At 34.1% G+C, this 12,364-nt stretch overlaps 1 long non-coding RNA gene across 2 annotated transcripts in view; it reads right to left on the bottom strand.

Annotated features, from left to right (window-relative positions):
• LOC130045427 (uncharacterized) overlaps window positions 1-12,364 on the bottom strand; it is a 327,462-nt gene that overhangs the window by 191,777 nt on the left and 123,321 nt on the right. For both annotated transcript variants that reach the window (XR_008795538.1, XR_008795539.1), the window contains exon 2: window positions 3,992-4,147. This is a non-coding gene — a long non-coding RNA (uncharacterized LOC130045427). The remainder of the gene's footprint in view (window positions 1-3,991; window positions 4,148-12,364) is intronic.

The following is a 12,364-nucleotide window of genomic DNA, read 5'->3' as shown; positions in this document are numbered from 1 at the left end:
ATTGAACTTCTTTGTATAACAGTTCTATTACAAACAATTCTCCATGGACTGGAGAAATAGTCAAGTTTAAGACTCTTATTTTGCAGTTCAATATGGGACCCAGTTTGATTCTTAAAACTATATGTCACCTGCAATCATCCCTTCGAGTGAAGTCCAAGCACAGAAACAAAAAATTAAAAACCACCCATGACCTACCCGATGTTATCCAAATGAATTCCCTTTAATAAAGCTAGTCATAAAGGAAAGTGTGTTCTTTTGAACAAAAGAATGTTATAACTTTTAGTCTTCTCTTTGTTTATATATGGCAATGGGTCAATGGTTAACTCAATGGTTAACATCTACTGTATTTTATGTTGGCTTTTATGTTAACACTAGAAAGTTATATGTCAGGAAATGAGCATCAGTAGTAATCAATAAAGTGTTATGTAGCAGACAGTTCAAACCAATAAATAAATATGCAAGTAAAGCAATAATTCTTTCAAATATTATTAAATTGTTACTGAAAATATTGGGATATGTGAATATTGGGATTAGTCTGTCAATCTGCTTTCTCTACAGGAGTCATCTTACATATTTTAAGTTTATCCTTTAATACCTAAAGTGGAAATAACTTAGATGTTATTATTCAGAGCATCTTTCTTAGAGTGTCCTTTACCATTGATCATTTAATTGTTCTACTGCCCCAACATTTCCCTTTGCTTCTGCATGCTTTAATAATTCATGTTTTTGAAATACCACATTTTAAACAAAAAATTTAAAACCATGAAATAAAATGTGATTTTTATATCCACTGCTGGATTTCTCCAGATAATAAATACTGAGATACATTATTAATATTTTGAGCATCCACTGTAAAATTCCAACTAGTCTAAATTTACAGAGCACTGAAAATTTCATAAAATTGAGTGTGTTTTACATTTTTAAAATAAGATTGTCAAAACATTCTTTTAAGAAGTCTAAAATAGGTTGGACAGATACAGTGGGTAGGTCACTTGCCTTGCGAGTGTCTGACCTTGGTTCTACCTCCAGCACCACATATGGTCCCCTGAGCCCAACCAAGAGTGAACTCTGCATGATGAATCAGGAGAAAGCTCTGAGCACCACCAATTGTAATCCAAAATTCATTTTCCAAGAAGAAAAATTAAAATCAAGTATAAAATTAATTTTTAAGTATTTGAAAGTTTGGTAATACTTTTGGGGTGGAGCCATAGCACAGCGGGTAGGGCGTTTGCCTTGCAGGCGGTGAACATGGCCGACCCAAGTTCGATTCCCCTGCCCCTCTGACAAGCTACTGAGAGTATCTCACCCACACGGCAAAGCCTGGCAAGCTCCCCATGAATTCGATATGCCAAACACAGTAACAACAAAGTCTCACGATGGAGACATTACTGGGCCCGCTCGAGCAAATCGATGAACAACGGGAGGATAGTGACAGTGATAATACTTTTAGCAGCAAGAAAGTAAAGACCAAAAAGGTAGGGCATTTATTTTTATCAATTTTGCTTATTATATAGATATATATAACCAAGAAAAGTGATGCTTATATGGCACAGATTTAATAAATACTTCTTTAGAAAATAAATAATTCATAGAATATCTTAGCATATAAGGTGCAAAAAATAAGATTGTTTATAATCAATTATAACACATCTTTGCAAGATGTCCTTGATATGTAATTATTATTTTAAAGTTCAATAATCATTCCCTGAATATTTACTGAATACATATTACTTATCAGGTAAGATATAAGAAATAACAGTAAGGTAAATAGACCATAGGTGGTTGTATCTATGAGTTTTGAATGAAAGGTCACATTGATGAATGTACAACTTTTACATAACAAGTAATTTTTAAGAAAGATGCTATATACTCTTAGGACAGGAGCTGCTTTTTTATTAATACATAGATAATACAACTCCCTGGTGCATTTCTGAAACCAAAGATAGTATCAAACCCTAGTTATGTATTTTCCTTATACAAGCATAATTATGATAAAGTTCAAATTATAAATAAGGTTTAGTAAAATATGAACATCAATAATAATGCAGAATTATAACAATATGCTGCATTGTGCTCTCTCCTCATCTCTTCCACTCCCCACAAAAATGTCTTACAGAATATAACATTTAATGATGAATAACTGGAACCATGAAACATGAAATCACAAGGAAGAAAGTAATAATGTAAACTGTTTCCTGTATGTACTCATATATTAATGGAAGCCAACATATGTAACGACACATTAGGAGAATCTCATTTACTAATTGCCGAACTACTGGAGCTTCATGAAATCTCTGCTGCTTACTTTTAAGATTTTCCCTCAAAACAATTTACTATAAGGAATTTACTATTTACATAGCAATAAGAATAGATGGGACAAAATGACTAAAATGAGAGAGAGAGAGAGAGAAAGAGAGAGAGAGAGAGAGAGAGAGAGAGAGAGAGAGAGAGAGAGAGAGAGAGAGAGAGAGAGAAGAGGTGCCTGCCATAGAGGCAGGCGGGGGTGGGAGGTGTTTTGTGAGGGGTGGGAGAGAAACTGGCAACATTGGTGCTTGGAAATAACACTGATGGAGGCATGGGTTTTGGAACATTGTATGACTAAAGCCCAATCATGAGCAGTTTTGTAATGCTCTATTTCACGGTGATTCAATAAAATAAAAATTTCATATAAAATAATAAAGTAATGTAGGCTTGCTTTATTTATTCTGCTGTTTAAACTGTAAAAATAAGAAAACTGGGGAACCTGCAATAGCACATTTCCATACAGTCACCTAACAATACTAATACTTCATAGTGTGCCTCGCTCATCTGATGCACTCTTTACAACTTCACTCATTCACTTTTCACAGCTTCACCAAAAGTCATTTACAAAAGTAGACAGAGTCAGAGTTCAAATCAGAGAAAAAGACATTCTGTTCTCAAAGCTTATGATGCCAGTCACCATGCTCTAATGCAGGGGTACAGACCACCATTCAACCTTTCCAGTTTTCATGTATCAGGCTTCTATCACTAAAAACTTTCAGATATCCCTTTCCTAAAATGCGTGTAAAATTTATGACGAGTTGTGACATAATGTTGATCAATCTGTATCTGGAGACTTCTAAAATCCTCACTATAAATATTGCAAGTCTATGTTTACGTACAAGGTCCTACTCATTCTGAATCTCAGTATCTGGGCTACTGAATAACTGCCTCTCCTGAGAAGTAAAATCTCTAAATGGCCTTTGTTTTCTGTATCTATTCACCCAAGTTTAATTCACATTCAGGCCTAAATAACTATTTTCATTACTTTGCTCTGACCTCCTGGTAACCAATGGCATGGAGTTGTATGAGATGTGGTATTCTCTGCTTACACTTTTATCTTGCCCAAGTATTTCCTCAGTAACTCTATTCTGAAATCTGATTCAAATTTACTGTCTTTTCTTAGCTCTGGTTCTCTTTTTTGCTAATTAACCCTGACAGGAGTGAATGATGATTAAGCATCTTCTAACAGAAATTTTGACATTGAAGGAAGATCTGCAGAAATAAATTTACATGCACTAGAAGTACAGTAAGTGAATCTGACAATTATGAAAGGATTTCTATGAAGATAATCATTATAGGTATAATTTCATCATAATCAATTTCAAGGAGATAGCCTTTCTATTCTACAGTTATTGATTTTTACAGTTGTAGAAATTACATAGTTTATAGTAATTACAGGTTTTAGAAAACTATATTAGTTATATTTTAAAAGAAGAATGTGATAAGAGTCCCATTGCACCTAATGTTAGCTCCCTATCATTTACACAAGTAATAAAAATATCTTCAATTACATCAGCATATTCCTAGCTAATAATAAACATATCCATCAATGCCATTTTCTGGTAGGCTATTTTTCCCTCTCAACATATGTCTATTTAGCTATCAAAATTTTCCAATTTATAACAAGGCATAAATACTTCAGAACATGTTATGACATCAAATATCACATGCATTTTTAATCTCTTACCAGTTTCAGCAAGATGAACATAATCTCTTTGAAGGCTCCATTAATTTAGTCTTATATCTGAATATATGTTTGCTAGTCCTTCAAGAAGGTGTCTCAGGGAAAGAAATACATGAGTAGTAATCACGGAAGGCTCTCAGGAGCACCATTCACAATGAGCTGAAATTTAGAGGCAGACAAGAAAAAAAGAATGCAAATATGTTAGCCGAGTTTTACAGTTACTTTACTCATAAGATATAGTTGCTAAACCATCTGAATAATGATGGCTTCGTCTACTTTACACTGCAGGATTCTCATTGGTATGTCTCCCTTCAAAGCCAATCAGTTCAGAGACCTGATTTCCTACTTTAGTTCCCTCCCTTAATTAGTCCACTTTTACCCCTCTGTTCCAAAATACTGAACCCCTATTCCCTTGAGAACCACTGAGATATTAGAATCCTTTGTAATGTTCTCCTGTGATGACTCTCCTGCAGCTTTTCGTGAGTAAGAAGTATCTTCTACCTCCAACACTACTTGATATTTTTCAGAAACCCTTAAGTTCACAATCTCCACTTACACTCTACTCTCTCCTTTATTGTCATTTACTGTCACTGTGTGAATAACTTATCCAATCCTCCCAACCTATGGTAACATTTTTTCCCACTCTTCTACAAACCACTGACTACAAAGAGAATGAAAAGAGCAAGGAACTTCCCTTTGACAAATTCTTTTTGCAAAATGTTCATAATCCAAGCAAATTGTGTTTTAATGAGTCCAATTCTATTCTTTCAACCATTCCTGCACATGTTTTACTTTACTGTATATATACTTAGAGTTACGTACGACTTCTCATCTATGAGACTGGGAACAAAATATTAAGTAGCAAAAAAGCCTAATATATCTGCTTACTTCTGAGGTTTCATTATTCATCATCCTCTTTGTCTGAATTACAGTAATTTTCCCTCAATGCTTATCCATGATCTAACAGATATAGATCTCCTGGGAAACAGGACAGGGGTTAATTTACGATGCTCACCTAGTCATTTTAGGTACGTATGGAACTCTTGGTCTTAATCTGTCTTTCTAAAGAACTTTATATGTGGTGTTTCCTTTATTTACAGCTATGTTGCCAAAAATGGTACATAGCCAGTCACCAAAAGCTCTCAAAAATATTGAATGGAATTCACTATAAAATAATTTAAGATTTTGAAGTTCAATATGTAATTCTTTGATGAATGGTACTATTTTCGTGCATCATTCCTTTTGGGAAAATTGCCTGGTGTTATCTTTCCCCTCTAATATTAATGATTCATGAAAATTATGGAATGAAGTATAAGTCAAAAGTTTTATGTTGAAGCCAAATCTTCAACGTGATAGTCTTTAGACAGTATTTCAGGAAGTAATAAGATTTAGATATGAGTCTAAGAATCAACCCATAATTTGATTAGTGCACTTACTTAAAACCTAAAGGGAAATTAGACCCCTCTTTACCTCATACAAGTTGAGAATACAACAAAAATGAAGGTGCTCACCAGAACTGAATCTACTAGCACCGCAGTCTTAGTTTTCCAATCTCTAGAACTATAGGAATAAGTAAATTTGAGAGAGATCAACTAGCAGCAACCGTTTCTAGGATACCCATTTCTGGCTGAGCCTTCCTGGGGGATCTCGGGATGGGGGTGAACCAGCTTCCACCCTAACAAAGCCCAAGCAGTCACACTCACACCCGAACAACAGCTGCTGCCATGTACCCGCCAGACTTCTCAGTTTAATATTCTGAATTTTCTGGAGCAACATCTCCAAACTCTACAACACTGAAATCCCAGTAGTACCACCCAGATTGGGTGGAATGTAATGTAGAAGCAAACTAAGCTCAACTAACAAAATCATTGACACAGAAGGCTTACTTTGCAACAACAGCTTAGTAAGCCTCGGACAAGGACTTAATATCTCCATGGTGAGATAAAACAATTTTCACAAATTTTCTTCTACTGTAACATTTTTTATTATTCTGTTAGCCATCTAGTGGTAACAGAAATATAAAATGAACAACTTGTAAACCACTATGGTTAAACAAAGAAGGGTGGACCGGTGATAAACTGCCTGTTTTTCAAACCATCTAAACTTGGCACTCAGAGAAGTTTAAGTTTAAATGAAGATCATTTTCAATATAACAATTTAAACCATGTGAACTATTGTACCATATACTGTGAAGCATAGGATATTTTTTTCAAACCAGTAGTCTTACACCTTTACCATATATCAAATTATTAAATATACTGGTTTCAAAGTTATTAAATGTATGTATATATCAAGTTCCAAGTCACTATTTAACCTAAAAATCTGCTCTCCTGATAATGATATAATTCTTGTTGACCTGAACTATGTTAAATATCTGATAGGACATTTAGTCTATAAATAATCCCCACAGTTTTTAATAAATATTTCTAACAAAATGGCTACATTTTTATATAAAAGTATAATTTTTATTTCCACAAATGTCCAAAGAACTTTAATTAGATATGTCAATAAAACATGAGCTAGTAAAAATGATGAATCTTTAAAAAAAATTTTCTATTCAAAATACATTTTCTTAAATCTTTCATTACCTATCAAATAAATCTTATAATTTATCTTTTCTCATTCTATCTCCCTTATCCCACTCTTTACTCTCAGTTTTCATTATTCTCAAATTTTATTATATAACATACATTCAGAAAATCAGAATCCAGGACCAGAGTGATAGTACAAAGAGTAGTGTATGTGCCCAAGGTGGTTGATTCAGGCTTAATCCTTGGCACCCCATATGGTCCCCTAAGCACTGTCAGGCACAATTCCTGAGTGCAAAGGTAGTAATAACCCCTAAGCACTGCCAGGCATGGCCAAAAACAAAACCAAAAAATCAGAAACATTAATTGTTTATTGTGAGAAATATTTTAAAATAAATATATCCTTGAAAATAGTACCCAGAGTAAGAAACAAAAGAGTACCATGCCTCTTCCTAATATTTACTTCTGACCCACAGGAATAAGTAATACCTTCACTTATAACACTGTTCACTAGCTTTGCCCGTTTTTGAAATTTCCATAAATGGAGCCATACATTTTGTATATTTTTGATCAACCTTTTATGATATTTGCTCTTCCTTTCACTCTAGGAACAAGACTCCTAAAAATCTTATAATTGCCAAAGCAATAAGAGGAATAAGAATATTCTGTTATGAAACTTTAACTTGTGTTCTTAAAATGTTGTAGTATACTTAAAATGGCTCTAGGGTAATAAAGTTAAAAGTGTTTGTGATTCATTACATGACACTTTGCAACACATCACAGTTTATATTAGTGAGGCCATGTTTGGAAGGCCCCAGTAGACAGAGAAACCAAGTACATAATTAGGAGGGTTAGACCTTTCAGTTCCAAACCTGGACCTCCTGGAAGGGAAGAAAAGCTTCAACTGGTTCTTTAGGAAGAGAATCAACTACAAGGGACCAGTGATTTATCAATTAATATCTAAGTAATGATACCTTCATGTAACTTCCAAAAGAATGAAATTAAGGGGGATTTCAGGTTGGAAGAATGCATCCACAAGACAGAAACTTCTGTACTTGGGCCCTTTTCAGCCCCATACTTTGTACCACATTTGTCTGGCTATTTTTTCATACCCTTTAATGGCCTTTGTCATAAACTATAATCCTAGAAAGCACATTGTTCCTAAGTTCTGTGAGTCAACATAGTAAATTAATATAACCCAAGGAGGTCATGGGCACCTCCAAAATGAGAGCTAGCTGCTCAGAAGCATAGATAACAACCTAGAATTGCCATCAACATCTTAAGTGGCCAATGGGAGAAGGGAGTCTTTTGGTACTTAGAACTTAATATGTGGGGTCAAATAACATCTTCATCTAAATAGTGTTAAATAGATGGTTAAACTGTGGGATATCTAGCTAGTATTTAAGAAATAAGATAAGTGCTTAGCGTGGAAAATCCCACACATATTTCAAGGACAAGAATAGCAGTAGTATTTTAAATACCGAGAGTTGAGTAAATGGAACAAATGTTTTCTTTACACCTCTTTCATTCAACAGTATGTTTTTTATATTTATCCAAGTAGGTTTTGCTCATTCAAACTATTATATGGATTGACTATGCCATAATATATTTTCCTACAACAGAATATACCATATTAAAAACTAATACATTTAACAAAGGGAATTTTTTCAATAAATGCCAGGTGGTTTCATATTACAAAGTTCATTAATGTCATATTGCCCAAAGTCATCTTCAAAGATGCTAAAAATCCTTAATAAAATTTCAGCTTTTACTGATTACTAAAATTCTCCAACGTATAAATTACGGACACTTTTCTAACTTAAAAATATTTCTATTTAAAAAACCAAAAACAGTATCATTCTTAATAGGAAAACATTAAAAGCATTATTACTTAAGAATCAGACTAGGAAGGCTGGAGCAATAGCACAGCAGATAGGGCGTTTGCCTTGCAAGTGGCCAACTTGGGTTTGATTCCCAGCATCCCATATGGTCCCCTGAGCACCGCCAGGGGTGAATCCTGAGTGCAGAGCCAGAAGTAACCCCTGTGCATCTCCGGGTGTGACCCAAAACAAAAGAAAACAAAAAAAGAATCAGACTAAGAATAAAGATTTAGAATAAGAGGAGGAAGCCCAGTATTTCCATCATTACTCACTACTGTATTGAAAGTATTAGCAAATGTAATCAGAGAAATAAATTAAAAGTATAAGAACTGTTAAAGATAATGTAAGATTATTTTTACCTTTAGGGCATATTGATAGTTATAAAATATTATACATTTAATGACAATATTATCTCATAATAAAATAATTTAGTAAGGAAAAATCTTAAATTAATACATGGGCTGGAGCAATAGCCCAGCAGGTAGGGGCATTTGCCTTGCATATGGCCAACCCAGCCAACCCAGGTTTGATTTCTCCGCCCCTCCTGGAGAGCCCAGCAAGCTACTGAGAGTTATCTTGCCTGCACAGCAAAGCCTGGCAAGCTACCCATGACGTATTTGATATGCCAAACACAGTAACAACAAGTCTCACAATGGAGTCAAAACTGGGCCCAGTCAAGCAAAATGATGAACAACAGGAGGACAGTGACAGTGACAGTAACATGAGTAGAATAGACAATACAAATCAAGAACATATCTGCACTGTAGGCGATAGAGAAAAAATTAATCTAACTAAAATTCAGAAACAGTGTTTTGATTATATATTCTAGCTAAGTACAGATAAAACAGTGTACACATATGACACTCTAAAGATTTGCTTCCTAAGAACATGAAATTGCATGTGCATTTTCAAACTTAATATAGATAGATAGGTATATAGTTAAAATATTGGTGATAATAAAAGATTTTCCAGTGTTAAAAATTGGAGTTATGAACAACAGAATAAACTGGCTATAAGAAACTCTGATATGATATAAAATCATGTTCATTATGCTCATTATGCACACACAAAACTATAAAACATATAGATATATGTATATACCTATATATACATAAACACTTATTTTTTAACTCTATGAGTCAAAAGAAGAATTAGAAATAATAAAAAAGATTAATGAACACATAATACCCAGATTTTGGTATGCAAAAATGTGTTATTAATAAAATGAACCCAAAATTTTTTGAGAAATGGTTTACTTTGAAAAAGAAGCAGAGAAAAAAGGGAATGTGGAAAGACAGGACCTGTTGGAACCAAAAATAAGTGTTCAAAATTTGATGACTTGTCAAGAGAATGAAAGAGTCAGCCTGAAAGGAGTAACTGCATGAGGGAGCTAACCCTGAGAACAGGATTTAAATGAATAAATACAAAGGGAGATAATACAGTGATTAGGACAAATGCAAGACCTGTGCCTGACCTGGGATAGATCCCCAACACCAGATGGTCTGCTAAGCACCCCTGAGTGTGTCACTGGAGGCCCCCAGCACCACTGCAGTGGACCAGGTAGTCCTGGCATCATGTGACCTTGCATTGAACTGATATCCCAGCTGGGTGAGACTCTACCATTGGGACCCCAGATTTTTTTATAATTACTTGGGAGGACCCACAAATAAAAAAATACATATGTATTTACACTTGCATATATACATATATAGAGAGAGAAATGATGCAAGTGTAAAAATCACTATTTTCCAAATATCACAGTAATATTAGTTGCAGAGGCAAGTATCATTAATGGAGGCTACAATTTCTGAGACAAAGAATATGAGAAAACAAGGTATATTGACACAATCTCAAACTGGCTCTCCATAGGATACTTATTATGAAAGAATAAATGAAAGAATAAATTTATAATGCAGAACATGGACAGACTCCACCTCAACCAATGATCAAAATTAACACCACCAAGAATGAGATACGTCAACATGACTTAGATCCCAGCTATGACTTACTAAGATCATATCATGACTTCTGGGATATTCTTTCTAAAAAAAATATGAAATTAATTAATTAGGAAGACAAGCACTAGGCAAACCCAAAGAGAAGGGGCATTCCTAAAGTTTCTAGTGAGAACTCTTTAAAAAATGTCAATACCTGGAGGTGTAGAAATTATAGATCGATCAGTATACTTGCCTTGCATGTGGCTGAACTGGGTTCAATTCCTGGAACCCCATATGGTTCCCCAAGTGGTTCCAGGAATGATCCCTATGTTCAGAACCAGAAATAAATCCTGAACAATGTCGTGTGACCCCAAAACAAAAATGTCTAGGTCATGAAGAGAATGTCTAAGAAATTTCCCAAATCAAAGAAGAAGAAAGAGAAATGACAACTAAATATAGTATTTCTTCCTGGCTTTGAACCAAGACAAGAAAAACTACATTTGTTGTATAATGAGCAAAATTCAAAGATTAAGGATTCTATAATGCTAATTTTATAACTCTATAACTATATGTTGTAATCACGCGAAATGGAAACATTTCAGTTATGGAAACTTTCTTAGCCACGAGGGTAGAAGTTTGGCCACACCTGGCTATGCTCAGGGCTTACTCCTAGTTCTGTAATCAGGAAATAAAGACTCAGGGTCAGAGAGATGGTATTACAGGGGGTAGGGCACTTGATTTAACCTTTTAAGCATTAAACCAACTGGGATTTAATCTAACCCCTTCCATTTCCCACTTTTCTCCTCATTCCTTACCCCACATTCCACCAAGACTGATCCCTGAGCTCAGAAGCAGGAATAAGCCCTGAACACCTCCAGGTGTGCCTCCCCCCCCAAAAATAAATTAAATGAATAAATAATCTCCTTTTAAAGAGTTCTCTTACCATTTTAGAAACAGGTATAATTTAATTAAATCTATATGTAAAATGTGTGTACTAGTATGTACTTCTTTTAAGCAAAACAATTAAGGTATTCAGAAAAAGACTCTAATAGCCTCTTTACTACCACAGCTAACAAATGCATTTTTTTTTATAATTTATTTATTTATTGGATCACTGTGGGAAAAGTTACAGAGCTTTCGGGTTTAGGTCTCAGTCATGTAGATACCAAACATATTTCCCTTTACCAATACTCATTTTTAACCCCGAACCCTAATAGCCCCCCACCTCCCACCCCTCCCAATTCTTGTGAGGCAGATGAGTTCTAGTTAATACTCTATCTACTTTGACTAGATAGATTATTTCGATAGAAGAACAAATGCATTTTTTAAGATGATGTGTTATCTAGTTTTTCTAACCTCCACAACTTTCATATAAAAAAGAAAGATTCAATTATAATTATTTCTATTAAGTCAAGGCTAGAAAATACAGAAATATTCAGTTATAAAAAGAAAAATAATTAAAAAGTAATAAAATTAATTCAATCTGGTAGCTGGGATATTTAGAAATTTTATTCATATATTACCTTATCTAATGAACACAAATTGCAAAGTAAATTAAGTATTTATTGATACACTGCTAGTTACTGACACAGAGAGGAATGTTTGCAATTGGACCATTTGAATAATCATATTTCCTCTAGAATTTTAGTTTTATAACATGCAAATATACTTTTTCATTATATTGTGGAAATCTTATTTTGACTTTTGTTCTATTACATTTGTTAAGCAAAATTTTCAGTTCTTCTGAATTTAACTTTTCCTATTGTCATTCTGAATGTTTCAATTGGTAGGATGGATCTAATTACTGAAACATTATTAGAGTTTAGGTAGCAGCATCTTATTATATTACTAATTAATGCTCTCCAGGATCCTTGGAAATTAATACACACCATTCTTTAGAAATAATGACCAGGAAATTCACAGCTCTAACACACACTTAAATTCATGCTCTCAAATAGGACCCATAAGAGTATAGCAAAAATACAAAAAAGAAAAAAATAATAATCTTCAGAAATGCATCAAGATAACATG

The sequence above is a fragment of the Sorex fumeus genome, unplaced genomic scaffold, assembly GCF_029834395.1.
Source record: "Sorex fumeus unplaced genomic scaffold, SorFum_2.1 ptg000128l, whole genome shotgun sequence".
NCBI classification, from domain to species: domain Eukaryota; kingdom Metazoa; phylum Chordata; class Mammalia; order Eulipotyphla; family Soricidae; genus Sorex; species Sorex fumeus.
This window is presented reverse-complemented; position numbering and strand designations above follow the sequence as displayed.